The sequence below is a fragment of the Oreochromis aureus genome, linkage group 3, assembly GCF_013358895.1.
Source record: "Oreochromis aureus strain Israel breed Guangdong linkage group 3, ZZ_aureus, whole genome shotgun sequence".
Taxonomy (NCBI): Eukaryota; Metazoa; Chordata; class Actinopteri; order Cichliformes; family Cichlidae; genus Oreochromis; species Oreochromis aureus.
Genome location: NC_052944.1, coordinates 68,316,017 through 68,340,351, shown reverse-complemented (window position 1 = coordinate 68,340,351; position 24,335 = coordinate 68,316,017). Strand labels below are relative to the sequence as shown.

Below are 24,335 nucleotides of genomic sequence, written 5' to 3'. Positions count from 1 at the left end.
AAAAAAAAACAAAACAGACAAAACACAGAAAGAGACTCTCAGTATTCATTAATAATTAGAAAGCATCTAAACATTCTGGTCATGGATTTTTACAGTCTTAGTTCCGCTCGCTGTCATTATTATAATCATCATGATCAATGGCGAGCTCCTGAGGTGGGCAGGGCTGTCTCTGGTGATGTCACCATGAAGGAACAGCGTCTGGCACGTGTTGCTGAAACAGCCCAGTACACTGGTGTAGTTTCCTCTCCAGCTGGTTGACATTTGACATTTCAACATTAAGGGGAAGAAGAAGAAACAGTGTTAGGTCAGGTGACCACATGGTTTCTAAAATAACTGACAGGAAGTAACCAGGCCGTTAGAAATGGATGGCATGTGTTTATAGTTACTGTAGTTAGGTAACTCTACTTACCAAAAACAGAAGCACACAGATGGCAGATCAGATGCTGAATGTTGCAGGAACATGCTCATGTGTGGTGGTTATTCAGTGCTGCTCCGGCAGGTTAGACAGTCCAAGACTGATATCCTGCCCATCTGAGAGTTTGAAAACACACATGCAAAGATTTAATTGTATTACAGTCAAAATGTTTGTGTATTTGAAAGCACTAACATTTAAGGATGACTCGGATCGTCTCTCTCTAAGAGTGGCTCCTTTAAAGCGGAGACAAGTGTGTCCACTGATCCACGTCACTTTACCTGGATGATGACTCCTCTCTCCCTCACTCAGAAACACTCCTAATATAACCAAGCAAATAAATAATATTGAAGGTTTACTTACATCATTACAAAAACATCAAAAACATCTCCCTTTGATTCTATTTCTCCATTCCTGCTAAACATCAGGCAACAAATATCGCAGTAAATCACAGTAAAATGTAAAGCACATATTTTCTCTGCTTTGTCTAACCTCTGCAGAGCCTCTGTCAAGGAAAACATATCTGTAAGCATAAAACAAATATACATTTCATAACACACACTGGACAAACCTCGGTCAGTTGATTTCCTCTGTGCAGTGCAGACGAGCATCAGTCAGCAAGTCAAGGTGGTGAGATGGACTCGTGCCCTTTGTGACTCTGCTAGTTCTTCTGAGGAAACACCACCGTCTCTCCACACCGTCACCATCTGTGAGCACAAACTGCCGCTCTGCTCTGTCAGCATGTAGGAAATCACATATCACACACACAAGGGTGAAGAAACATTAGAGCTCAACTTTGGATACTTTAGATCTAAACAGATCAAACTAGCTCTTAGTCTCAGCAATCAGTGAACAGACAGACAATGATACCAAACTGATTCTGTATGACTACAATATAGTATTGTCAATACAGGTGTGAAATTAATGTATTAAAAGTAATATATATATATTTGATAAATTAGTTTGCTAAATTAGAATATATTTTTCTTTTTCTTTCATTTAACAATTGCATCTGAATGAATTAAATATTGAACCAAAATATATTGTCACATTCTTCATTCTCAAATACAAATTTCACAAAGTAAATTTTTGATTAACATAAAAAATATGAATTACAAAAAATAATTGTATATTATTAAAATATTATGCAACTGTGACCAAAGTCTGAATCTTCATTACAGTATTGTGGACTTACTGCTTGTATAATAGTGATAAACTTCAGGGGAGATCATGATGACAGAAAACTGTAAACAACACTCTGAAGTCTGAAGCTGCTTTTCTTGTTTCTGTGACCTCAGCACGCTGACAGACCTGAAGTTGCTACAGATTTTAAAAAAATGATAATTACAGGGAAGAAACTTCTCTTTTTCATCCGTTTAATCAAACATTTGATGCCTCAGCTGTCTCAGTCCTAAAGCATTCTGCAACTACAACTAACCTGAGGAGGCTTGGATTTGGCTGCAGGTGCCCCTGTCCATCCTTCTCAGCAGCACACATGTGGGTACCATTTAATCACACTTCTTCCTGAGCTTTGCTTCATCACAAGACTAAAGGTGGCATCCCGTGTCACAGTCTTATCATCATCCAATTGGAGAAGAAACATTTACGGACCTCCTGGTTTTGTTTTCTGATCCTGCAAAAAGACTGAGGACAACAAAGCCCAGAGAACACGAGATACACAACATCCAACATTCAGACTCAACAGCCTCCATAAATGAAGAGCAGTTATACTAGATATAAGCATACTTCACATTACTGTGTATGAATAATAATAATGAGGAGGTAAACTTTGAAGATGCAGAGCATGATGTCCCATCATCAGACTGCAAACAAATATCCACCAGGCTTCTTTGCTGTCAGAGGTGAAGATTCTCCCATCAGGGATCAGTAGCATGTATTAACCTGTGATATAAGCAGCAGTCAGTGAAATGTTACTGTTTCAGATATGAAATCTGCCACATAAAGCCAGGGTGGGAGGGATCTCTACAAACTGACTTACCTCTGCAAGTGTGAGGCTGTTCCTCCAGCGTCAACAAAAATCTGACTCTCCAGTCACAAACAAAAAACTCCAGCTGGGAGATAGAAAACGCTGCCTGGGTCTTGCTGGATGTTGCTGGATGTTGCTGGTCAGAGTCCCACATTAGCAGAGTGCTTCTTGGTCCCACTGACCCATGTGGACAGTGACTGTGGAGAACTGTTCTGGCAAATGGAAAAGAGAATTAAAATGACAAAAAGCCAAACAGGATTTCCACAAAGACTCTCTTGGAATCAGCAATCAGAAAATCATTGGTTCATATTACAATTAAATATGACCAGGCTCCTTAAATGTAAGCAGTTAAGATCTGATTTGATTTACATCCTTCACACAGTACATTTCTCCAGGCTGTCAGGTAAACATAGAATTAATCTCAGGTAACATGACTCAGAGTAGAGATTCAGTAGGAAAGATTGCCAGCTCTAATATTATTACCACACCAACAGCTCAGATTTCTAGAAGTATTTAAACAAATGTCAGTCTATCCATTCATTTTCTTCTGAATATTCAATTCAGGTTCACAGTGGGAGGGTGGGGGGGGTATCGTGGAATTTTGTAAATAAAATCTGCTGTGATCAAGCTATTTATTACTGCGCGCAGGAGAGCCAACACACATCAAACATCTAAGTTCACAGTCATGTCAGCTCTGCCACAGAAGTCGTGCTCCCACTCCTTTATGCATTCCAGGGAAGAGGGAGGAAGTTACAAACTGATCATACCACACTTCACGCGTCTCGCTATGAAACCTAACGGATCAATGGTTAAGCTGTTTTGTGCCCTTGGCCTTATCAGCACCTGTAAAGGGAGTTGTTTTCTCAAACTGCTGACGCTGAAGTAAGTTCATCTAGTTTTAGAAACTTTCACTGAACAGTCTATAACAGTGTCACAACTACGCATATGCATAAGTAGTCAAAGGAGTTTGCAAAGAAAAGCGTCTGGACTTCTTTAAGTTGCTTGAAGACGTTTCACCTCTCATCCGAGAAGCTTCTTCAGTTCTAAGGTCAAATGGCCGAGAGTCCCAGATTTAAACCCAGTGGGAGTATCCCCCCCAATGAGGGACAAAGGACCCCCTGGTGATCCTCTAATCACATGCGCCAAGGTGTGAAAGCGGGTGTGGGACCTAATCAGCCAGGGTTTCGGGTGAGCCCATTGTGAAACCTGGCCCCACCTTGTCATGTGAATTCCTGAGGTCAGATGGCCCAGGATGTGAGTGGGCGTTAAGGCGTCTGGGGAGGGAACTCAAAACTGGATTATAGATGGCAGACAGTTGGTGTCGTAAACCACCGCCTCTGTTCAAAGATGGTCGCTCACAGTGGACATAGATGGCCTCTTTCACTCCTCTTTCAAACCATCTGTCCTCTCTGTCCAATATGTGAACATTGGCATCCTCGAAAGAGTGACCTTTGTCCTTTAGATGCAGATGGACTGCTGAGTCTTGTCCTGTGGAGGTGGCTCTTCTATGTTGTGCCATGCGCTTGTGAAGTGGCTGTTTGGTCTCTCCAATGTAGAGGTCTGGGCATTCCTCGCTGCACTGTACAGCATACACCACGTTGTTCAGTCTGTGTTTTGGAGTTTTGTCTTTCGGGTGAACCAGTTTGTGTCTGAGTGTGTTGCTGGGTCTGAAGTACACTGGGATGTCGTGCTTGGAGAAAACTCTCCTGAGTTTCTCTGATACACCGGCTACATAGGGGATGACAACGTTGTTGCGTCTGTCTTTCTTATCCTCCCTCGCTGGTGTCTGATCTTCTTTTCTGTGCCTCTTTGCTGACTTTATGAACGCCCAGTTAGGATAACCGCATGTTTTCAGTGCTTCCTTTACATGTGTGTGTTCCTTCTTTTTCCCTTCAGGCTTGGAGGGAACATGTTCTGCCCGGTGGTGTAGGGTCCTAATTACTCCAAGTTTGTGTTCCAGAGGGTGATGGGAGTCAAAGAGGAGGTACTGGTCCGTGTGTGTGGGCTTCCGGTAAACTTCAATGTTGAGGTTGCCATTCTCTTCAATGTGCACCGCGCAGTCCAGGAAAGGCAAACAGTTATCCTTTGTGTCCTCCCTGGTGAACTTGATGTTTTTATCCACAGCGTTAATGTGCGCAGTGAAGGATTCCACTTCTTGTGTCTTGATTTTGACCCAGGTGTCGTCTACATATCTGTACCAGTGGCTGGGTACTCCTTTGAAAGAGCCAAGAGCCTTTCTTTCCACTTCCTCCATGTAAAGGTTGGCTACAATAGGTGACACAGGGGAACCCATGGCACAGCCATGTTTTTGTCTGTAGAAGCCTTCGTTGTATTTGAAGTATGTTGTGGTAAGGCAGAGGTCTAACAGTGTGCAAATCTGATCGGGTGTGAAGTTGGTCCTGTCTTCCAAGGAGCTGTCTTCTTGTAGTCGTTTTCTGACAGTCTCCACTGCTTCTGTGGTGGGTATGCACGTGAAGAGAGAGACTACATCAAAGGACACCATGGTTTCATCTGGATCCAGGGTAAGTTTCTGGACCTTGTCGGTGAAGTCGGTGGAGTTCTTGATGTGGTGTGGGGTGTTCCCCACGAGAGGTGCAAGGATGGTAGCAAGGTGTTTCGCAATGTTATAAGTGGCTGAGTTTATGCTACTGACTATGGGTCTGAGTGGGACCCCTTCCTTGTGGATCTTAGGAAGTCCATAAATGCAGGGTTTGTCACTCTTTCGAGGATGCCAATGTTCACATATTGGACAGAGAGGACAGATGGTTTGAAAGAGGAGTGAAAGAGGCCATCTATGTCCACTGTGAGCGACCATCTTTGAACAGAGGCGGTGGTTTACGACACCAACTGTCTGCCATCTATAATCCAGTTTTGAGTTCCCTCCCCAGACGCCTTAACGCCCACTCACATCCTGGGCCATCTGACCTCAGGAATTCACATGACAAGGTGGGGCCAGGTTTCACAATGGGCTCACCCGAAACCCTGGCTGATTAGGTCCCACACCCGCTTTCACACCTTGGCGCATGTGATTAGAGGATCACCAGGGGGTCCTTTGTCCCTCATTGGGGGGGATACTCCCACTGGGTTTAAATCTGGGACTCTCGGCCATTTGACCTTAGAACTGAAGAAGCTTCTCGGATGAGAGGTGAAACGTCTTCAAGCAACTTAAAGAAGTCCAGACGCTTTTCTTTGCAAACTCCTTTGACTACGATGACCTGGATGACTGAGAACCTTCACAGACATATGCATAAGTACTTAAATACCTTAAATGAGAATAATAGAAACTTTCTATTAGAGCCTGTCCCAGTAGTCATAGGTAGAGCACACCTGGACAGGTACCAGTCTGTCAGAGGACTAACAGAGAGACAGACATCAGAGTAACAAATCGATTTAAAATTAATGTAAGCTTGCTGCAGCTGTATGTATGAACATGTGTTTCTGTGCTCACAGTCCACCTCTCAGGAACCTGCAGTTCATTTTAAGTCTACTTTAAACAGACCTCACAAAAGGCTGATGTGGCTGGATCAGTAGTCTGATTTAAGTACGATACCTTTGGCCAGGGATTCATCTGGTACATCACTTCACTGCAGTCTTACATATTATCCCCACACCTGAATAAAAAATATTGATATTTACAAATAACAGATTCACCTGATGCAGCCTGACTCAATCTGATTCCAGATGTTCAGCACACACAGAGACACAGAGGGACTGTTTAAAGTTTAGTGTTAACCTGAGTCACTGATCATTTACAGTATTACAGAGTCTGTCAGTCTTTGCATGATGTCCACGTCACTATAAGTTTCTAGCTGACTCTCAGGTGTGACAGGTGTGCCAGCAGGAAAGAGTAATAATAACCTGCATCCTGAGGTTTGTCATGCAGGATTAAAGGAGCCAGGCTTTGTTCACACAGCTAGGATTGTATTTTACACTGACCCTGGGTCAGTATAAGTATCATACAGTTTAAACGAAGCACTGAAACTTGCACATATTTATTACAGATGCATTGAAGCTAATCGGGATATTTACTGTCAATCTGTGGCTGCGATTAATCACTTTACTGGAAACTTAACTTCATCAGTCATGACAGAAGCTAATATTTCTGTGCTAACATCGTTTAAACAGTAACAGCTTTACTACAATATAAGCTAACGTTTACACCGTAACTTTAAGCTAGCACCATAAAGACGGTAAAACACGTAATAATATCTACAAATGCATCTTAAAGCTGTTATATTAGCACTCGGTGTATTACTAACATAACCACATTAACATTATTGACACTCGCTGACTTTTAATAGTCATTCTATAAATGCTGTCCGTTTAAATGGTCTTACCTGTAACACTGCTGTATCCACCGGATTCCAGCCAGAGTGGATCCTGGAGTCTTCCACGCTCCTGTTAGTGATCCTCCATCTGGATGGATGATAACAACCTTCTGAACAATCTAGCAGGTGGAGATGGCCCACATCTATGGGACTGATTTCTGCTAATAACGCCTGATGGACTGAACATCCGAAGCGGGTCACCCGGTCGCTAGCTGTGCCATTACCCAGCATACACCTCTCCCTCCATAAATACAATAAACGATACAAAAGTAATGGCCTATAATTAATTTATCTGCTGTATCTGATGTTTCTCAGGTAGTTGTTTACATTATATAATATATTGTGTTCAGTACACGTCACTACAATGTGATTTCGGAAATATATAAATATACGGACAACAGGCTCTTCCGCGGCAATCTCTTGTCGTCAATAAACAACGTTTAGGGAGCAGCATAGTATTCAATAGGAGGACCCTGCACGTCAATTCTCGACGCGAGGGGGGTACCCTGCGCGTCGATAAGTGAAGCAGAGGGAGCCTGACCATGCGTCACACATTTGACGAGTTGGGAGTGAGAACGTGTTGAAAACACACAGCTAAAAACACCCAAGGATGGCTAAGAGGAATAATTGGACTATTTTAAAGTGGCCGTCTATGAACCCTGACCTCAATCCTATTGAGCATCTTTGGAAGCAGCTGAAACATGCAGTCTGGAAAAGGCGCCCTTCAAACCAGAAACAACTGGAGCAGTTTGCTCATGAGGAGTGGGCCAAAATACCTGCTGATCGGTACAGATGTCTCATTGATAGTTACAGAATTCGTTCGATTGCCTCAAAAGGTTGTGCAACAAAATATTAAGTTGTGGGTACCATCATTTTTGTCCAGGCTTGTTTCATGTGTTTATTTTTTAAATAATTCAGTTGCAGCATGCTTGAAAAGTAATGTCTGACTTTCATTGGTTAAGATTTATAGAATTTTTATTTATTATTACTTTTGTCAGATTAAAGTTATTTCTGTGACCGTTGTGAGTTTTTCTTTCATTGACCAAAGGGTACCAAAAATTTTGTATTACAAGTAGCAGCTAAAGTTCATAAAATATATTGCAAGCATATTACTAAAATATAAAAATAAGAGCATCAGTGCTTAGTTTGATTGATTTTTATCCTGTTTGAATCTGGTGTGTATGTTTCCTGCAGGGTTCATGGTGTTTGTCATTATTTACACTCTCCTCGGTGTGTGTATAATGGTCCTGTCAGTTTCAGAGTGTCAGTGTTTTTTAAAGGGTTTGCCCAGTGCACCAAATAGGCTAGGACTGCCCCTGTGTGTGGAATTCATTTTATGTTTTCTGTGAGATTCACATAGCACACCTTGCAAGGTGTGTGGCCAATGAGTGTATGCATTGTGTAAAAAGTAAAAAAAGAAAAAAAAAGAAAGAAAGAGCCACTAGGTGGCAGCACCAGAGCTTCAGTTTGCTCAGCACATGATGGTTTTCATCTGACCTTGAGTCTGACCCCAGCTTGGCTGCCTTCAACAGGCCTCATGTCCCATCAGTGATACATTTATATACAGTAATATCTTAATCTCTGTGTTACTTTACTGCTAATATATATAACTGCTGATATTTACTGACCTAGTAAGCAGTGTTGGTCAAGTTACTTGAAAAAAGTAATCAGTTACTAATTACTGATTACTTCCCCCAAAAGTAATCCTGTTACTTTACTGATTACTTATTTTCAAAAGTAATTAATTACTTAGTTACTTAGTTACTTTTTAAAAACACAATTTACAACCTGAATAGGTGATAAAGCGACAGATCTTTCAGCCCAATTCTACTTTTTCTGCATAATCCATCATACAAAATGTAATCAAATGGAAACGTCTCTTTTAAACTTTAAATCTTTTAACTTTATGCATCAAGCAAAAACTTAATCATATGCAACATTCTCTGACTGTAAGAAATTTGTTTAACATTTAAACCTATTTTCTGCACATTCCAGCACATAAAATAAAATATTTTTTTGTGTTTACACTCACTCTTTCAAATAGATGAAAGTAAAACACAGCAGAAAATAAATAAAATCAAAGACTAGCGGTCCTGTTGCTCTATTTTCACCTATAAAGCAGGACTGGGGTAGGCGGAGGTTTACCCTGGTGCAGGTGTGCCGCGGCGGTCAGTGGAAGAATCCCTGTGTTTCTCTGTGAGTTTCACATTACGTGGTAGCGCACTCGCTGCTTGCTTGGAAGTTTAGGGGGTTTTTTCGCGGTAAAAAGAAGTTTTCTTCCCACGCACAACGGACACTAATGTTTTTGTCACTTTTTATGGAATCAAACTCAAAATAAGGTCAGTACTTCCACGCTTTAAATGCTGCATGCTCATACTCTCTCCCCCACTCGATATATTATCCATTGTTGATCTGCAGACAGCTGTTGTCACGAACGTCGCACTCGCTTACGTCACTGTCGTGAGACATTCTCGCAAAAAATCACGGTTTTAGTAACGCAGTAACGCAGCGTTCCTACGGGAAAGTAACGGTAATCTAATTACCGTTTTTGCAATAGTAATCCCTTACATTACTCGTTACTTGAAAAAAGTAATCAGATTACAGTAACGCGCCCATCTCTGCTAGTAAGAGAGAGGCAACAGGAGAAGGCCTAAAGATTACTGCATTAAACATCTGAGCCCCGCAGATCATACAATGAAGTGAGAATGCTGACAGTCCTTGGCTGATCAGTTTTTACGTTGTTAAAAAGATAAATAAAAGTGAGATTTTCAACATATTTTAGGAGCTTGTTAAATTTTATACTTACTGTTTATCTCAGTGTCCTCTTTAAAATCTTTAAGATACACATATACATGCATAGATCAAGGAATGTACTCATTAAAACATGAGAATCATCCCAGAGGAGTTCTTGACATTTTTATTATTTGAGCAATAAAACCTGCTCTGACACCAATGTGTTCTGTTTCACACCTCAAATCTGAATATGAAGTGAATGTAAGTGGAGGCAGCTACACTCCTCCTAAAGGTCCATTTTGTATTTGTATTTTGAAGTGTTTACTCTGAAAGATGTTTCACAGGCTAGCAAAGTGTTTCCTTTATCTTATGTTATGTCTGCAAAGTAAGTAAGTAGTAAATAAAATTTATTTATATAGCACTTTTTAAGACAAAAAGCTGTTACAAAGTGCTTCACATGGGAATGAAGGCATGTCAAACAGACAAACAATATAGCAATATAAAGGAAGAATAAAAGCATATCAAACAAAGCAATAGTACAGTATAAATATAGAATAAAACAACATATTACACACTAACATTACCCAAATGCCTGTCTAAACAGATGTGTTTTAAGCTGTTTTTTAAAAGAAGCCACAGTGTCGATGGTGCGTAGCGGGGAGGGTAAACTGTTCCACAGTATTGGAGCCAGGGTTTGAAAAGCGTGATCCCCCTTCGTTTTCAAACGAGTCCGTGGAATAGATAGAAGACCACTATCAGTGGATCTAAGAGTCCGCTTTGGAGAATAGGGTTGGAGAAGCTCCGAGATATAGGTGGGGGCCTCACCTTGTAAAAACATAAACGTAAAGTTGAGGATTTTAAACTTATATCTATACCCAACCGGAAGCCAGTGCAAGGATTTTAGTATAGGAGTGATATGGGAAAATTTATTGCTGTGGGTTAAAAGCCTTCCTGTAGCATTTTGAACCGCTTGGAGCCGATTTAGTGAGGCCTTAGATAGACAGGAGAAGAGTGCATTACAATAGTCTAGCCGGGAGGAAATGAAGGTGTGGACAAGCATCTCCAGTTCAGTTGTGGAGACAATAGTCCTGAGTTTGGCAATATTTCTTAAATGAAAAAAGGAGGAGCGGGTCACGGATTTAATATGAATGTCAAAAGACAAAGATTGATCGAAAATTATCCCAAGATTCCGAGCAGTAGTTTTTATCGACGATGAAAAGGCACCCAGATGTTGACTAATTTGGGGCTTGATATTCTCTGGGGCAAGGATTAAGCACTCGGTCTTGTCTGCGTTCAGCTGCAGAAAATTGTTTGTCATCCAAAGATTAATTTCCTTAAGACAGTCCATAACAGTGGATAGCTTGTCTAATTCCCAAGGTTTAAAGGAGTTGTATAATTGGATGTCGTCTGCATACAAATGTTAGGAAATATTTTTGAAACCGCTAATGATCCGGCCTAAAGGAAGAATATATAGTGAAAATAACAGGGGGCTTAAAACCGAACCTTGTGGGACTCCACATAGAAACTTAGCCGCATCTGATCGGAAGTTTCCCACTGAGACTAAAAGCATTCTATCTTCCAGGAATGAGGTGAACCACTTTAGGACAGATCCAGATATCCCTACCATAAGATTTAAGCGATGGATTAAGATCTGATGGTCAACGGTATCAAAGGCTGAGCTAAGGTCCAGAAGAACTAGGACTGAGCAATCACCCCTGTCTGCAGCCATCAAGAGGTCATTTGTGACTTTCAGGAGAGCTGTTTCTGTAGAGTGTAACTTTCTAAAACCCAATTGAAATTTATCAAGAATATTATGCTTCTCCAGCGCTTTCTTTACTTGTAGCCAAACGACTTTTTCAAAGATTTTAGAGATAAAAGGAAGTTTTGAGATGGGCCTGAAGCTTGACTGAAGTGTTGGATCCAGGTTAGGCTTTTTCAGCAAAGGTTGAATAACCCCCTGTTTAAAGCACCTGGGGACAGAGCCAGATAGCAAGGAACGGTTTATCAGTGTGACCACAGAGGGCCCGATGGTCTCAAAAACTTTACAAAATAAATGAGTAGGTAAGACATCAGCTGAACTCGTTGAAGGTTTCAATTGAGTCAGTATTTCCAATAGATCTTTTAAAGAAACTGGGAGGAAAGATTCCATAATTATGGAGTGTGGAAGATCATGGTTAGTGGGGTTACCTGAGGGAGTTATGTTACCTCTTAGGCAACTAATCTTATCTTGAAAAAATTTTAAAAATTCACTACAGTCCTTATCTGAAAAGACAGGTGTACATGGCGTTGGGGGGAGACGATGCTACTCACTGTATCAAAGACAACTTTAGGATTTCTTTTTCCTACTGCAAGTAGTTGAGAGAAATAAGTGGCTCTTGAGTCTGTCACCATGTCATTAAAGGTAGATAATAGTTCTTTTAAGTGGAGCTTATGAACCTCAAGTTTTGTGATTTTCCACAGGCGCTCAGTTTTACGGCACATTCACCTAAAGCTGCGGATAGCTTCTGTGAACCAGGGCGGGCATTTAACAGTGCTGCCTTTCCTGATTTTAAGAGGAGCCACTTTATCTAGAATTTTTTGACATTGCGAGTTGAAGGAGACCACCTGCTGATCTATATCATCTGTTTTCAGATAAATTGTTATCAAACAATTCCATAAATTCAAAGTCTTAATACTCTAATCAGAGCAGTGTCGTGTTCAAATTTTTCAGAAGGAATTTCAGTAGCAATAAGATTCAATTTGCATTGGCTGTTGAAATTACAAGTTTACACAGCGCTATGTTCACATCTATGTGAACCAGCAACCTGCTTCACAGAAAGGATAACACTCAAAAGGGCTGTACACCTTTATATAGTGAGAAAAAAAACAACGATTATCGTGGCTATTTTGCTCCCACATGAACATGGTAGTCTTGCTGTCTCAATCCAAATCCTCCTCGTACAATGCGTGACCTCGTCTCTATCTGCTCCTCCTGGACTCTGAAAGACAGAAAAGAAAAATAACCCTATCCATTGTTCTTCTACTAATTCTAAGGTCTGGATTAGTATATCTTGTTTGAACTCTCTGACCCAGAGACTTATAGAAAACCATTATCACGTGTATGTAAGTTTTGCTGCAGATTCCTTCTGCACTCATTGCACGTCATTCCTATAATATATCAGTTTGGAAAATCTGAACGAAGTTCTCGACCTTCAAAAGACACAGAACCAACTCAAATGAGCACATTTGCAATGTGTTTACAAAAATAATTAAAGCAGTTTTGTATAATAGAAAAACAAACATTTTCACCCTAACAGCAGCTCTGCTCTCATCCGGATTCTCTGATACACAGAGATAAGCAGGAAAGCTGTTTTGATCACAGTTTTTACACATTTACATCCAGGGGTGGTCCTGTTTGGTGAACTCATTATGAAATCTAGCCCCACCCTATCATGTGAATTCCTGTGGTCGGAAGGCCCATGTGGGTGTTAAGTCGTCTGGGAAGGGATCTGAAAACTGGATTATAGATGGCAGACAGTTAGTGTCATAAATGAATGGCACAACACAGAAGAGCCACCTCGATGGGACAAGACTCGGCAGTCCATCTACATCTAAAGGACAAAGGTCACTTCATCCCAGGCATCTTAAATGAAATGAAATACTGTTCCTCACCAGCCTCTACACTGCAATAATGATTGCAACTTAAAAAAGAAAAAGTTTTATAAAAGAGCAGTAAAAAGGCAGTAATAAGTTTTAACTACAAATTGGGATAAGTAACTGTCAGTGGCAAGACATTTTTAAACATTGAAAGAATACAGAAACAGTCAGAGTTTTGTTCAGAGAACTACGTGCGCACGGGTGAGTGATCAGGTGATACTCACCCCGAGGCTTTGCAGTCAGCTTTATTTATACATCGCAACATTCCCTGTTTTTTCAGGCTTTAACAGACAATCTGGGCATGTATAGGACACAGTGTGTGTGTGTGTGTGTGAGTGTATTGTCTATCTCGAGGAAAACAGAAGCCAGTTGGGTCCTGTTTCCAAGGGTGTCTGCAAGAGACTTTCACAGGAGTCAGCGATTACTGCAGGGCTCATGTGTATGTGTGTGAGAAGAAGCAAAGACAAAACATAAAGATATGTGAACACTATGTGCTTTCCAAGCCTTTCTTAACAGGAGCATATGAGTAAATGAGTAAATGGAGCTATGTGCTTTCCAAGCCTTTCTTAACAGGAGCATATGAGTAAATGGAGCATTATAAGGAGAACTGAGTAAATGAAACATTAAAAAGGAAGATGTATCAAAAAGGAAAAACATCATAACATCACAAAATCCCTTAACATTCCCTGCTGTTGTTCATATATATTTATGTACTTCAACCACTAGTCACTTGCAGAAGCATTTTCAACTAGAGTATCATCTTGTGAAAACGTACATGATCAACTTTAGTGGGTTTACACAGTTTAGTGCTTAAAAAATCATCTTCTTCAACTTGTACCTTTTCTCGAGCTTGTTCAACTTGAGATAATGCAATGTAAGCTTGCACTCTTACAGTAAACATTTTGCTTATCATACTCCGAATACAAGGCAGTACACATGTGGAAAATAAGCAAAGTAGCAGAAGGAGCATCCCAACGAATGTTAGTCCTTTAGTGAGCAATGACTTCCATGACCCGCTAAACAGCCACGTGAGCCAGTCCTCGGTGTTGTGTGTGTAATCTTGCTGCTGTACTCGTCTGAGCTCACGTAGCGTATTCAGTGTGTCAGACAAGTTGGTGGAATGCACATTATCAGGTGTTTTGCATTAAGAGGCATGTGCGAACAGATGTAATAGTTTCTGTCTCTTGTGGAGTTTTACACATAACGGTACCAGGCATTGTTCATCCATGGGTGGTTGCGATCTTGTGTCATGTCGTCTGGATGTATTGTGTCATGTGTCAATCTTGTCCTTCTTCTTCTGAAATCAGCGACAGCAGTCCCAACAGAATTGTGACACTGGCCACCAGAACGAGTAGGGTCTTCATGATGACCGAACACACCTGGTCCTGTGAGTGAGTAGACTAGGGGCGAGAAGAACAAGGGCGGGATTTACCCAAGCAGCCCTCTCTCCACCTCCCAGATCACTAACAGGCAGGGGTGCTGGCGTCTCAGTGTCTATGGGCTGTCACTCACTTTTTTACAGTGGCTCTGATGAATCCAGGAAGGTCGTTCAGCAATTTTGCAGGCTGTTGGTGTGGCCAGGAGGACTTGGGAGGGTCCTTCCCACCTCGGGGAGCTCCACTTTTTCCTCTGGAGCACTTTTATCAGGATCCAATCTCCTGGTTTCAACCTGGAAGAGACTGGAAGAGAATCATCTGGCAGTTGATTGTTCAAAACTATTTCTTTGTTTTCTAACAGTTTTGTCATCCATTCTGCTAGTTTTGTTTCTCTTATGGATTTGTCTATGAGATATGAGAAGTGATGTTTTATACTAAAGCCCAGTGCTTCAGAGACTTTTGATATTACTTCATTTACAAAGTGTGTAGCACAATAGACAATTCAATCAAGACCTTGAGCCATAAACAGACCTCACGCACAGACATTGTTTTCATAACCGGACAATTTTAGACCTTGTTCCTTAAATCTACATAGATATCCTCTGGGTGACATAAAACACATTTTAAGCAGTCAATTGCTTCTCATAAAAATTATGTATTGGGATGTTTGTGTGCAGCATTTTGCATGAGCATAAGCATTTGCGAGCAAAGCATTCTTCATTGCATAAGCGTGTGTGTGCCATTTCTCCCTCTATCAACGAGTGCACATGTGTTCATGTGTATATTTCACTTCATTCTGAATCGGTGTATATAGATGTGTGTGTGTTCATCACTTTCCTGTTCTGGTGTTCTGGGTAAACCACAGCCTGAAACCTGCCCTGGGGTCCTGCCCTCCTCCTTTTCAGTCCGCTTGCCACCATTGCTGTTCAAAGTTCAGTTTGTCCTGGTTCTGACCCCAATTGGGACAGTCCTTTTCTCCAGTGTCCATGCTCACCGCAGGTGAAAACTGCATCTTCTTCTGTGTTTTGTCCATTCGACCTCAGTTGCTCCTCCTGTCTCTGGCACGCCCTTCTTGCTGCCGTGTTGGTCCATCACTGCCCTGCACAGTGTTAATGCAGAATTGTTAAGGTCAGCATTCTTTTGCTCGGCCTTACTTGTCATTCGGCTTGGCAGGCGTCTCGTCACAGCTCTGTCAGCTGAAGCTGTCTGGGAATTTTCCCCCGTGTAGTGAAACGGGCCTTGGTTTTAACGCTCTCCGTCTCTGCTGCATAAGATCGCTTGTCTGCAGCCCTGTTGACATTTTCAGGAAATTGTTTTTGTAAGTCCAGCTGCTGTAGCATTTGGTCAGGGTCACGTCGAAGGTGGTAGAGGGGAGAGCAGGAGTCCAGGTCAGCCTCGGCTTTCAGGGCCAGCAAAGCAGCCTGTATTTAAACATAAAGAGAAGAAAAAACAAAACAAAACAAAAACAAACAGAAGTGTACGAACAGGAAAATTATGTTGTGCTGGCTGTGATACAAAGAGAGGGGAGAAACACCGGGCAGGCCCTGTGTCAGCCTTCCCCTTTTTTTTTCTTTCTTTTCTCTCACGATGTAATCAACTCATAACCCACCAAGTTGACAGGACAACACAGGTAGATATTTAAATTCTTAAGATCATGTTTAAAAGCACAAAAAGGAATTTTCCTTCCGTCAGTAATCACATGTGTCGTTCAATCAGCACAAAACATCTCACAACTTTTAACCACTAAAATTGTTGTTTAATTACTGGTTGGTCATACCAGTCTCTGTGTTTTCTATTTGAAGAAGTTAAATTGTTGTCCTGCAACCCAGAGGGTTTATTTGTTAGTAATAGATAAACTGCATCATTTAACAACAGGTGTATATTAATTTTTTTGCTTTAACCTTGCTGGAAAATCTTCACGTGTTCATGAGTGTAAGCTGTTTTTTCATTGCGTTTGTAGGCAGGGAGCCAAGGTCATAACTCAGGCTCACAAAGAGTCAGAAAAAATGTGAATGCTTAGTTTTGTGGCTGTGGCGCATTTTGTATGGCTTCTTTTCTATTGTTTAGTAGCTTTCTGCCTTCACCTGAGAGGGTGTGCCCTACGCATGTGACTTCAGGTCTCCATGATTGGAGTTTATTTAAAAATTTGCAGTATTAGCTGTCTTCATCACTTAAACAAAACATCACTCTTTGTTTTATTATTATTATTATTATTACTATTATTTTAAATTCTCCTTTCTCAAAAACAGAAATGAAATTGTAGTTGTTCCTTGCTGAGAAACACAAAATTACATTTCAAACAAAAAACAGACACCCCAGCTCTCAGCTGGCTCTGGACTTATCATCATCAAACTGATACAACTGAAACTGATTTATTCATTTTTCAACCCAACAAAACAAAACAAAACAAAAACAAGTTACTGATGGCTTGAACGCTTTACACGCGAGTTGGGACACAAAAAGAAAAAGAACTGCTGTCAGAAACAAAGCAGAAGTGTGAGAGAAAAAACTGAGATCACAGACTGCTGCATGTGTGAGCTTTTAATATCATGCAGCTTCTGCTCTGAAAAACAAAAAAAATTAATACACAATAAAAAGTGTGTATCTTGCTCATTAGCTTGGTAGTATAGGTTTGCTCTTCATCTTAACAAAATCTCATCTAGGATGACAGGTTTACAAGCGGGTCAAGTGTCTCTATGCACTTAATTAGTTTACATATTTTCTTTATTTTCTTCATCTCATATGTCATTATACTGCATTTGAGCAAACCTTAAGCTTGATACAGATTACTTTTAACAATTATCCACCTCACATCACAACTGACTGAGATGCCTCTTCATATTTAATATTATTTCATTATTAATATTATTATCTTTTTATATAACAGCAATAGTATATTACAATATTTTATTTGTGTCCACCAAGGGCTGAGGGTGAGCTGCAGTCTCACCCTTTCCCAAGCTGGAGACATTTTCCTTTTCACACACTTTCTTTGGCTGAACAATGACACAACCTTAATATACCTTATGCATCTCTCTATTTCATTTAATATGTGTTTGTGTGAGTTATCTGGTTTCATGCATTCTATCCATTCTAGGCACGGTCGTCCTGCCAACTATATTTCATTATTAATACCAGTTTACCAGTTGCTATCCTTCTATTATCAATTTGAATACATTAACTAAGCTCTAATTTAATTTAACCTTTTGTTTATTCCACTTCATTCCTCTTTCCATGCTTTAAAACATTACACCTTGTTTTGCTTTTATTTATTAATACTGCCAGCACACACTGTGAGACGTTCTGGTACTAGAGTCAGAGGAGGTTATTAAGTCAGCCTTCTACCCTGAACTAAATTCAGGGCGGACTTAATTTTACGCGTTGAAGCGCAACCTTTCCTCTTTCTCACCATCCAGTACTCACAGGAAAACAATAGGAGTAGTGCAGGAGCCTAGAGCTCCTATTCAATGAAGCACTTACTCCTCAACAAACATTCAGCAAACAGTTAGCGCTTAGAGAAAAATCCTATTTTCATTTGACACTCTCGCTTCTCTGGCTACCAACCTTTATTTTTGTTGCGGATTGAGCCTCTCAGGGCATGTTAATCCGTCTTACACAGGCGAGCGTGGCTACCAACCTTTTGTTTTTATGCTGCGGATTAAGCCTCCCAGGGCGTGTTAATCCGTCTTCACGCAGGCGAGCGTGAGATATACTGGCTACCAACCCTTACTTATGTTGCGAAACAGGCCCCACAGGGCAGGTTGTTTCGTCTTACCCGGCGAGCATATTACATAGGACACGTCTGTCCTTTTCCTTTTCGGTCCACACAGGACCCTTCTACTTTGAGCAGTGTCAAACTAAAATCGATTATTCAACGCAAAGTGTTTCTGGCTGCTTTATATTCACCTTCAATGTTGCGCTGTGTTCTTTTTCGGCGTCACGAGAACCTGGCGTCGTGGACCTGTATAAGACACTGGCCAGTAGGCGAATGTACACCCTGGGCTTTTCCTCGCTTCGCTAGAAACGGTGGTTGCAGTGCAGGTAGTCACGACGTCAGGATCTGGTGGCTCCGTCTGTGAATAGTTAGATGATACAATAATATCAATAAACTATCCGCTCGAAGGACCAATTAAATGTCAGTGGCAAGACATTTTTAAACATTGAAAGAATACAGAAACAGTCAGAGTTTTGTTCAGAGAACTACGCATGACGGGTGAGTGATCGGGTGATACTCACCCGAGGCTTTGCAGTCAGCTTTATTTATACATCGCAACATTCCCTGTTTTTCAGGCTTTAACAGACAATCTGGGCATGTATAGGACACAGTGTGTGTGTGTGTGTGTGTGAGTGTATTGTCTATCTCGAGGAAAACAGAAGCCAGTTGGGTCCTGTTTCCAAGGGTGTCTGCAAGAGACTTTCACAGGAGTCAGCGATTACTGCAGGGCTCATGTGTATGTGTGTGAGAAGAAGCAAAGACAAAACATAAAGATATGTGAACACTATGTGCTTTCCAAGCCTTTCTTAACAGGAGCATATGAGTAAATGGAGCATTATAAGGAGAACTGAGTAAATGAAACATTAAAAAGGAAGATGTATCAAAAAGGAAAAACATCATAACATCACAAAATCCCTTAACAGTAACATAAAATCTAAATTCTAAAACAAAGTCAAGTCTAAATAGTGATACTCATACAGGTAGCAGTAGTCCTTTCACAGAAGAGGATAATTAAATTAAGTAGTGTGTATCTGGGGAGTATATTGTGTGTGTGTGTGTGTGCGTGTGCGTGTCCGTGTGTGTGTGTGCGCATGTGTGTAGATAGGGGGCATCACAGTCCGCTTGTTGATGGGGTCATCTACGTCTTAGACCGATCCCTCTCTCAGAGCAGGCAGAGAGTACTGTGAGGATCATGTTTTTTGACTTCTCCAGTGCTTTCAACACCATCCAGCTGGGACGCTGGAGGGAGCCTGAGTAGGAAAACAGCTGACCACGTGGGCCATCAGTACCAACACCTTACCTTACCACCTTACCAACAGACCACAGTATGTGAGGCTCCCTGACTGTGTGTCCAAGGTGGAAATCTGCAGCATGGGAGCACCACAGGACATGGGTCGCTCACCCTTCCTGTTCAGCTAGTATACTTCGGAATTCTGTTATAATTCGGACGATTGCCACCTACAGAAGTTCTCAGATGACACAGCCATCATCGGATGCGTATCAGATGGGAATGATCAGGAATTCAGGGGGGGTCATCAGTGACTTTGTTAGGTGGTGTGAGAGCAACGTGCGCCAAATCAACGCCTGCAGGACAAAGACCATAAACTACGGTATTCCCACATTTGGGTATAGTTCTCTTAGTTCACTGTCATCAGTGTTGGGGAGTAACGGAATACATGTACCGCCGTTACGTATTCAGAATACAAAATATGAGTAACTGTATTCCGTTACAGTTACCGTTTAAAAAGGTGGTATTCAGAATACAGTTACTTTGTTGAAATAAATGGATTACACGGCGGTACTTCCCTGTTTCATATTGTCGCGGGCAGTGTTGGTCAAGTTACTTGAAAAAAGTAATCAGTAACTAATTACTGATTACTTCCCAAAAAAGTAATCCCGTTACTTTACTGATTACTTATTTTCAAAAGTAATTAATTACTTAGTTACTTAGTTACTTTTTAAAAACACGATTTACAACCTGAATAGGTGATAAAGCGATAGATCTTTCAGCCCAATTCTACTTTTTCTACATAATCCATCATACAAAATGTAATCAAATGGAAATGTCTCTTTTTAAAACTTGTTTTATTAGTTTTAATCTTTTAACTTTATGCATCAAGCAAAAACTTAATTATATGCAACATTCTCTGACTGGAAGAAATTTGTTTAACATTTAAACCTATTTTCTGCATATTCCAGCACATAAAATAAAATATTTTTTTGTGTTTACACTCACTCTTTCAAATAGATGCAAGTAAAACACAGCAGAAAATAAATAAAATCAAAGACTAGTTGCTCTATTTTCACCTGTAAAGCAGGACTGGGGTAGGCGGAGGTTTAGCCTGGTGCAGGTGTGCCGCAGCGGTCAGTTGAAGACTCCGCGAGTTTCTCTGTGAATTTCCCATTACAGTCGTAGCGCACTCGGCGCTTGCTTGGAAGTTAAGGGGTTTTTTTCGCTGTAAAAAGAAGTTTTCTTCCCACGCACAACGGACGCTAATGTTTTTGTCACTTTTTATGGAATCACACTCAAAATAAGGTCAGTACTTCCACGCTTTAAACGCTGCACGCTCATACTCTCTCCCGTACTTGATATATTATCCATTGTTGATCTGCAGACAGCTGTTGTCACGAACGTTTCACTCGCTTACGTCACTGTCATGAGACATTCTCGCAAAAAACTCACAGTTTTAGTAACGCAGTAACGCAGCGTTCCTACGGGAAAGTAACTGTAATCTAATTACCGTTTTTGCAATGGTAATCCCTTACATTACTCGTTACTTGAAAAAAGTAATCGGATTACAGTAACGCGTTACAAGTAACGCGTTACTGCCCATCTCTGGTCGCGGGTCAGGACTGTTTGGGTTTGTTTGACAGCTACGTTCTGTTGTTCCAGGCGGCAGCGTTACGGTTGCCATGGTTACAGGGTGACGCGCTCTCTCTCTGCGTGTTTCCTGGGTGAGAGCGCTTTTTGTTATTGTTGTTGTGCTAAGCTAAAAGGCAGAATGCTACAGGTATAGCTCTAAAGCATGTAGCCTGATGGGCAGTGTAGTCCGTGCTGCAGGGAGAATGGACTACCATACCCGTTATGTGTCTGTGAGCGAGGGAGGGAGAGAAAGGAAAAGTCCGAGCTGTCACGGAGCAAAACGGGAGCTGGAAGCATTTAAATATAATAATAACCACAGCAGCCAAGAAGAGTGCCTGAGGAGCCCATTTGTAAGTAAGCTATTAAGACTCAACTGTACACTGTGTTCGTGTTTTCCTCCGGAAAAATAAGTTCCGTTGGAGCAGCCTTTCAACGCTCTCTCTGTCTCCGCAAGCAAAGTTGACCCAGACAACAAAGTAAAGCTATTTTTTCGGCTACCAGCCCGACACGAACCCGACGTATTAGCTAGAGGTCCCTTTACTACGTTTGGAGCCGCGGACCTTCAGTAACAGTAATAAATCACAGCAATAGGACATTCATGTAGTTGTAAACAGCATGATAATATATTAAGTATTCCAAAGTATTCAGAATACGTTACTCTCATTGAGTAACGTAACGGAATACGTTACAGAATACATTTTGGGGCATGTATTCAGTATTCTGTAGTGGAATACATTTTAAAAGTAACCTTCCCAACACTGACTGTCATGTACAAAGTTCAGCAGATTTTGATGGTAAGTGTTACAGAATAAATATATATTCTTAATGCTTATTTTCTGATTATATTGTTTTATGTATTTTAATAGTAAAGGCCTGTATAAAGCAAGGCCAGCTGCAAGAGAGAACTAGGTCAGAGGGGGACAGGTCGCCTTAGCAACAGAGGCTTAAGCTAGTGGAAGTTTAAAAAACAGGAAGTTCCGTGCAGAGCTGCAGAAGCATATTAATAAAATACAGGAAACCAGACAGAAAAAGCGGAACTAGTAACACAGAAGGAGTTGTTTTATCGAAACTATGTGTGATGTGTAAAGGACCAAAATAACACCTATATGATACATATTTTTGGCTTCTAATGCTAGAAATCTGCAAAATGGTTTTGGGCTGTGCATGTCTCTCTCTTCCAGAAGATGATTAAATAAATAATTGTAAATATTTTGACTAACTGAGTTGTGTTCTCTCTATTCAGTAAAAGAATGACAAGAACCAGATTTAATATAAGTCAAATCAAATTTTTGATCTCCTGTGTCCTGGAAAGAAAAAACAAAGTAGCGCTAAAGGCCTTACACAGTTTCTTCAGCATCACTCAATAGCTTGTCAAATGATTTGTAGGACAAGACCACATTTTCAGTGTGATATTAGCATGTTTTTTTAGGATAGCTTAACTCTGGGTGTATGCCAAAAACAGTAAAATTTTTGCAAAATCCCAAAGTAACTCGTGACATCAATAGATCCCTTTGCAGCATCACCCGCAACCAAATTCAGTGTATGAGCTCCAGGGAACAAAGAGTGATCTAGGAGTCAATTCAAGGAGCCTAGCTTAAATGCCCTTGTTTTTTCCCCTTATGTTGGCCCTATTCTCATATGACTGACCTCTGCAGTCTTCAAAGGGAGTTTTCAGCTCTTCCAGCCTGTTTAAAATCATGGATGCGGAATGTTTCCCTAGGGTTTCTTCAGCTTTCAAAAACCCCATAAAATACTGCTCATCATGGGGCTTCTCTCTAGTAATGAGAAGTGCCATCTGAATTACAACTGATAGCTGTTCAGTGTGGCTAATATCTGGAGTGCAATCTAGAATTATGGAGAAAGAATTTGCCAGCTTGTTATCATCAACGATTATTGAGGCGATCTTGCTACTCAACAAATCAGTGAGTTTGTTTTGCTTGTGTGATCAAGATAGCTGGTGTGACTGCAAGTACCTTTCTGGATCAAACCCTGCCATGAGTTCAGATTCTTTTAGAAAATTGCGATTTGATGGACAAAACAATGTTTCTGTATGTCCTCTTAGTGCTAAATTTCCTATTGTGAGTATTGGTGAGGAGGACAGCATTGCATAGTGCTAAATCTTAAAAGTACGGCATGCTGTTGTTTTCAACATCTTGCCATACGGTCCACAACAGAATCACAGCACACACCATCAGTCAAGTTATTGTGTGTTTGCACAACTACCAGCTCCGACCTCAAATGCTTCTCTGTCAGTGCTGATTTCCTATAGTAACACTTTCTAGGCATGTTATGATATTCTTTCTCCAGATCCAGAGAGACATAGTGCAACTCCTTCTGGCCATTTCTATACTTCTCAATGAACACTCTCATATCACATGTTTAGTGTTCTTTGTGGAAAGGAGAAATAGAATTACAAATGTCACTTAGTTCCTGCTTTGCATTTTTGTTCTACTGTTGCTCTTGATATGGTTAAAGTTATGGTGCAAGTTCTGTGTTTGTATTGTGTCAGTGTCTACTGTATGTCTACAGTTTACTATCATAGCCAAGTGGCTAACAAAATGAAACAGAAGTTTATTACTATCTCTACTAATGAATGTTATCGTTTCAGGATACATATCATACATAATGCCTGCCATTATCCAAAGACATCTGCTTACATTTACCTTTGCTCATTTCTCATCCTATTCTCTTTTTTTTTCTAAACTGAGCACCTGATGGCTCTGACTTTTCCGTGTCCATTTTCCATTGGTGTTCATTTTGCACTCAGGTATCAACACCCAAACACAACATAGACTAACAAACCCAGACCTTAGTGCACAGTCTGTGTAGATTTTTTTTTCTGGGATTTCACTCAACCCAGGAAAAATAATAACATAATTAGCTAGGATTGACATCAGTGGAATGAAATGTCCTCTATGAAATCATCCCACTTTTAACGCAGTCAACCCACCTAGAGGGCAGAATGGACAAACTTTGGACAAACTGCCCAAAATGCGTTGACCGAGAGATTTCAGAGATTTGAGTCATTCTCCGGTCCAAGTGGATTAATTGTGTTAAAAATTTTAATTTTGTTAATTGTGATAACGGCGTTAACATTGACAGCCCTTGTTGGGTCTGCGTTTGCAGGCCCGGATGGTTCAGAGACTTATCACCCATGAACAAAGCAAGACAAACAGCGATCCATTTTAACTTGCAAGGGAGGTCGATTGGATCAGGCTGCAATTCCGTACCCGACCTCAGATGACTCCGACTCCCAGTGTCCTCTCGCCGCCTTTTATTCAGTGA

At 40.9% G+C, this 24,335-nt stretch overlaps 1 long non-coding RNA gene across 1 annotated transcript; it reads right to left on the bottom strand.

The window, feature by feature from the left end:
• Nucleotides 1-421: 421 nt before the first annotated feature.
• LOC120437427 lies at nucleotides 422-6,982 on the bottom strand. The gene is made up of 8 exons (XR_005611116.1): nucleotides 6,737-6,982; nucleotides 2,412-2,611; nucleotides 2,201-2,314; nucleotides 1,851-2,056; nucleotides 1,608-1,732; nucleotides 984-1,145; nucleotides 608-732; nucleotides 422-531 (listed from the first exon to the last, which is right to left on the bottom strand). It is a non-coding gene; the product is annotated as an uncharacterized LOC120437427 (long non-coding RNA).
• Between the last annotated feature and the right edge of the window lie 17,353 nt (nucleotides 6,983-24,335).